We start from the raw sequence: 6179 nt of genomic DNA, 5'->3' as shown, positions 1-6179 counted from the left end.
AAAGGGCTTGTTACGGATAACTATGTATATTGTATATTGAAACAAGAACCATCAGTTCTGTTCCTTTAAAGTAAAAATGACAATTACTCAAAAATTGTCTAAATGTGTTTGTGTGCGCTGCAATGAGGGTCATGCTTTCGTCCACAGAAGGTGTGATATTAACCCCCTGTCCTGGCCGCTGGCATTATATGGGTCCTTGCTATACGCACCCGCATTTTAATAAAATCAGATAATCTTGTGTTGTTTTTAACGCCCCTAGTTCTCGGATTCATAGATAACACGCTCTGAACTCCACAAACTTCCAAACCTCAGCTGCAGCGCGACTACTAAATACAGCTACACTGCCGAAATATCTCACGGTGGCCCAACAGATCCTTGGAATACTCTTTTAGTTTTGATTTTACACAAAATGTAAGCTAAGGCATGGCAAGTGCTGTACCTGAATCTTCCTGGTGAACTCTTTGCTGATTTGCTGGCACATCGTACTGACATCAGGCCCGTCACCTTCCCAGGTATCTCCCCCGACCGCGAAGACGTCGTTCCCAGAAACGGTGGACAAACTCTCTGAAACCGAACAGAGACATAAAGATGCACGGACCGTCTGACGCCTCCTACTATACCTCCCCAGAGCGAAGCTGCCGATGTAATCCTTTCCGATGGATATATATTTACCATGAAGCTGCTATGTGGATACCCTTACACTCCAACTCTTTATAGGATGCAGACGCGTATTATTCTTACCTCTGTCGTCAGTGGGTGGAAAAAGTTTACGTGGAAGCAGTTTTCCCTTCCTGCGTTTTATTTGTTCCTCGCTCCATATGGGTTTGATGTCCTCGCAGTCGTTGTACACACGCTTCAGGTTGGACGTGCTGCCGCGAACTGTGGGACCTTTTGGTACACCGCTGATTAATTCACATCTTAACAGAACATTTTATCATAAAAAGGGGGGGTTCTGACACATTTACACTTCCTAAGGGACACTGGTAGTGTTTAAATACCCCAGTGGTGCATCTGTTTTAAAGTATCAGTGGGCCATCCCAAGTAACTGATCTACCGGGGGAACGTGGCACAGAGAACAAACTCTGGGTATCACTTGGAATTGCCCGGCATTGAGTTAAAGCACAAGCCCCATGGCAAATATCAAGCAACTAATTGAACTTTTGTGTTTATACCCACCACTGTCCACAGTTTTTACTGAATTAAACACCAACTCAGTCACTTCTGTGACTCTTTTGATGGTCAAGCATGACACTTTTTGACCTAATGAACATACATACAAGGTGCTGTCACACGGAAGCTTCACTGAGGATAAACAGGACATACCAGATTTGTGATTATTCAGGTTTCGCATTTCACAGCTCGACCTCCTCCTGCTACCGTCAGGTTGGCCTGATACCGGGTTATTGTCCTGAAATAAAAGGTTCAGTACTGCTTCGGCACCACACTTTTCATCACCGAGAAAAAAAGTAATTTTTAATAAACAGAAATCTGGGTTTGTCGGACATTCTGTTCTTTAATTTTTTTTACATGTAAGGAAAATTCCCGCTACTGAAGAAATGGAAACCTGCACCGAATTCATTTACTGCCTCTTACAAATAAGATGTTTTTACCTATCATGTCACAAAATCCGTTGAGTTCCAAATAAATGTGATTAGGTCCTAAGCTACATAAGCATTAGTTAATCCGTATGTATTTCCCTATTATTTCCCTTAATGGAAAAAGCATCTCAAGAAACCTGGGCATACCGTCTGCATCCAGCTGCATTAGGAGCTGGCCGAGTTTGGACAGGGTCAGGTGCTGAACGCAACAGGTAAATTAGAGCAAGGATACAGAACGAGGCAATGAAAATATGAGTAACATGCATGACAAGGACCTGGGCTATTAGTGGCTCTTACTCACCTGTATCCGGGTTTGCTTTGTCAGGGCTGATTTGGCCACTTGTTTATCAGACCCGGGAGTGGACGTGCTTTTTGGCAGCTCACAGTTTTCCTGCTCGGCTTCCTCTGTCGAAGAAAGCTCCTTATTCACACCGCCGGTAACAGGCTGATCCGGGGTCTGATTGCTCAAAGCGTGCTGCAAGTGGAGGCAACAAAACTTCTAAAGGTTCTTTAAAGTGGGAAAAAACCACAAGCTGCGTGTGACCTTACACTATAAGACACAATTACAATGGTGATGATTCCCAGAGTCACTCTGCATGCCCATATAACCACCAAAATAATAGCGATTCGCTATTGAACAAACCCAAAAGAATACATTTAAAAGTACAAACATCAGAATGAATCGTCTCTGTAAAGCGAATTGCTTCTTGTATGATTTTACCAGAGACGCGATGCTGGAGGATGGAGAAGAGGACTTGTTTCCTGTAATGTCCTTTGTAGCCTTTTCTTTTCCGTGTGTGCTTAAAGACTTGTCCATGCATTTGGCCCACTGATTGCTCCTGTCTACTCCACAAGGGTAAAACTTTGGTGCTGGGGTGATTTTTGGCACCTCAGGGGTTACTTTTTCTGGGGATGATGCATCCGGTGACGGGGACAAAGATTTTGCCATAGTGTAATGTTCGGCGGTTAATTCATTATCCAACGTGTATCTTTCAGCTGGAATCGAAAATGCATTTTTATTGTATGATATAGAACACTAAACCTACTAATGGCCGGTACTATTCTGAGCAGTTATATGTTAAGTCCCTGGGCTAACAGGAACCCTACCTGTCCGCCGCGGCTGTTTATACTCACATCTGTTTTGCTCGATGGAAGCTGGGCTTGTAGGAAGGGATTCTGGCTTCGGACTGGCGGTTGTTGTCTTTTTCTGCTTCGCTGTCTTGGTCTCAGTTTTCTGGGGCCTTTTGTGGAGTTTTCCGACATTTTCAGGTTTCTTCTGTTTTTCCACAGGCTGATTATTATAAAATTAAAGTCATCTAATAAACCTGTCGCACTCAGCACTAAGAATGCAGGTAACACTTTACAAGCTTACTTTACATGATAAACTGAAAACAAACTGAAACTAAAGAGCATGAGAAAAAAGGAGGAACATGACACAAACAAGACACGTACTGGGATTTTTTTCAGTAGCTCATTCTGAAATGTTTTCTCATTTTTTAATAACCAGCTTTAAAATATATTAGTCAGACAATAGTAAAATATACATTGAAACAATCATCTATTAGGGGATGGATGAAGAAGCTGAGCAATGCTTGTATCACCAGAGAGCAGTGTGAAGTACACGAAAAAATGCGACGCCTAGCAGATATGTTGCACCAATCTAGCTTTTAGGTTTGTGTTCTTTTAATGCCCCTCCAACAGGGTAAGATACTAGTCATGTAGGAGATGGAATATCCCTTTCCATCTATAGAAGAGACTCTGAGGTCCTAAAACTATACATTTCTTTCTATGTTGAACAATTAAAATGTATAAACGTTGACAAGATAATTAGGCTATTCTTCCACACCTTCTACCTTTAAAAAAAAAAATATATATATATATACCTACAAAGAAACAAAATGCTGACCGTAAACTATAACCACATGAAACGCTTTCCAGTAACACTGCATTGTTTTTGTACTTTTGAGAGCTCGTAGGACTCCTCTGCCCCCTGGTGGCTATAGAGTGAAAGGACAAAATAACCTTTCCTGCAGAAATTACACCCTTTATTATTGAAGACAGTCGACTGAAAGATAAATTGCCAAGAACTTGTAAAATTATATTATACAAATTGGCGATACCTACATCAGATTTAGCGGCTGCTTTGCATCCATCCTCCTCCGATTCGGGTCCAGAATCTGAAAGCTCCTTGTAGTTTTTCTTAGTGACAGCTTCCCTCTGTGGACGGGTTTTTTCCCCCTTTTCGGCTTCATACCTCTTGTTCTTTCTATTTACATTTCTGTCACGTGGTTCCTTTTGCAAAAAAACAAAACAAAAGCAAAGATGAATTTAATCCATATAAACCCATCCAGACGTAAATAAAACTCTCCACTAACTGCAGGTTACCAACCGCTTATATCATCCAAAAATCCCCAAACATTAGATAATACAGACTTTGGAGTGTGTTTCTCTTATTAGAGCTGTTTAAATTCAGCACACCTAGTCCCTGGTATCCTGCGATCCCAAACTGAAAGGTATATTTCTCTGCAGTTAAGTACAAAAGAAAAATAATGCAAGCCGTCCAATAAAGAGGTACACTTCCGAGCCAAAAACTTGGAAGAAGGTGGCTTCTCAGCAAAGGCACCCAACGTACACCTGCTTAGAGGATTCCTTGGGATAGCCAGGGGCCACAATTACTGTCCTGCTTTTGGAAGGGACGGCAATGCAGATTTAGAAGTGCGATTAATTACCTTGCACGCTTTATTTTTTCTCTCCTTTGGAATACTTTTCGATGCGTCCACTAATTTATCTACAACAAATAATACAAACAAACGGAGAAATTAAAAAGCAACGGCGGCAAAACTGCTGTCCGGATAAAGAAACATCAGTTGTAATCGGTTGAAATATAACAAACATAAGAAAATAAATTATGAATAAACCAGGGACATCTGGAATCTCCAGACAGGACGCAGAGTTCCATTGGGTTAACCGGTCTCTGGCTTGCGCTGGCATCGAGAGGCAGTATTGGTAAGCTGGGATATGTTATTCACCTGATCTGCAGGAAGAGCCTGCGGTTTATGCCGTGATTGTGTGATTTGAGAGAACCCTAGAATGCTGAATGTGTTGGGCTTTCACATAATCTACAGCCAATGCTTTCATTTCAGAAAATACAAATTGGTAAATATACAATAAATCCAGTCACTGACGTTGCGCAGCTTCCTCTGCCTTTTTTCTCTGCTTTTGCTTGCCGTAACCTATGATTTTCGGTTTGGTTTTGCTCCCGGTGTTTCGTAACCAGCTAATGTCGGTTTTGCTGTCATCAACCCCTCTATCAGTATCCGTGTCACTGAACAGATGCTTACGGGGATCCGTTTTAGGCTAAATAACAGAAAAACACATACCGTTTGTAAGGTGAAATCTGCTTGCTGTTAAACCCATTGTCCTTAAACCCATTAAAAACAATGCATTGTGAGCCCGTACATGCTTTGTCTTGAAGGGGTTAAACTTTAGTATTACTTTTCTAAATCTGATCTACTTGCTTATCAGTGCAAAGTATTACATGTAAAGCAGGAGTGCCAAACATCTCTGCAACCTCTGCACGGTGCATCAGGGTGAAACATGGACCCTTTGTGTATTGCGAGCTGTGATCATATATGTGCTCGGTCTGAAAGTGATCCCAAGGATCTGGGTGATGAAAGGGTGTGCGAGGGCATGTCTGTGAACACTATGGGATCTTGTGAGGGCATGTCTGATTACTGTGAGTTATTTTATAAATGAGTGTCTGTGTGCACTATGAGTTCTTGATGAGTGCCTATCTCTGATTGTTGAGTTGTGTGTAAATGTCTGTGAATGCTGTGAACTGCGTGACTTAGCAATATGCGTTGTGTGTCTGTCTGTCTGCGAGTTGTGTGAATATTTTTAGGGTGCTTGTCAGGCTGCAAAAAAAACTTGTATTTACACCACAAATAACTAAACTTACCTGTGAACTGGATTACTTTATGACTTGAGTTCGAACCCCGGATGTAAATACAACACAGGGATGGGGGCATGTATGAAAAACTATTTATAAAGTCTGGTGACTTTATAAAAGAATCCCCATTGAGTGTGATACAGCGGTTCTAAGTGGTGGGGACTAGGAATTAGTTGTGAAATGTTATAAAAGATACATAAACACGGCTTGTTGGTTACCAATGCATTTATAACAAGTACTGCGTAAAATACAGATATAAGAAACACATACAAGATCACTTAACCTTGGAGCTGACAGGCAATAACATTTTTACCTTTCTCGAGGTATCTTTTTGTTTGGCATCAGTGGATTTCCTATAAAAGAATAAAACCACAAATGTTTTCAGGATCCCACGATGAAATATGTTACTAGTTAACTGTCCCCCTGAGATGTAATTGGTGTCACGTGACATCATTTCTGTACACAGAAATTAGTTTGTGAAACCATAGTCTTACTCTGAACGCCTGGGTGTTACGCCGGTTTCCTTTGATAAAGATGAAACCTACGAGAAAGAAAAAATAAACTCACTTTTCGTGATAAACCAAGTCAAAGCACAAGGCAGCCTCCCAACAAACACCTACCCCAAGGTTTAT

The 6179-nt window shown here is 41.3% G+C and overlaps 1 long non-coding RNA gene across 1 annotated transcript; it reads right to left on the bottom strand.

The window, feature by feature from the left end:
• Window positions 1–2760: 2760 nt before the first annotated feature.
• On the bottom strand, window positions 2761–5965 carry LOC128471113 (uncharacterized). Its single transcript, XR_008346093.1, has 5 exons — window positions 5861–5965; window positions 4784–4955; window positions 4328–4386; window positions 3723–3890; window positions 2761–2889 (listed from the first exon to the last, which is right to left on the bottom strand). It is a non-coding gene; the product is annotated as an uncharacterized LOC128471113 (long non-coding RNA).
• Between the last annotated feature and the right edge of the window lie 214 nt (window positions 5966–6179).

Source organism: Spea bombifrons, chromosome 13 (genome assembly GCF_027358695.1).
Source record: "Spea bombifrons isolate aSpeBom1 chromosome 13, aSpeBom1.2.pri, whole genome shotgun sequence".
NCBI classification, from domain to species: domain Eukaryota; kingdom Metazoa; phylum Chordata; class Amphibia; order Anura; family Pelobatidae; genus Spea; species Spea bombifrons.
The sequence above is the reverse complement of the archived record's forward strand: the minus strand, read 5'-3'. Positions and strand labels throughout refer to the sequence as shown.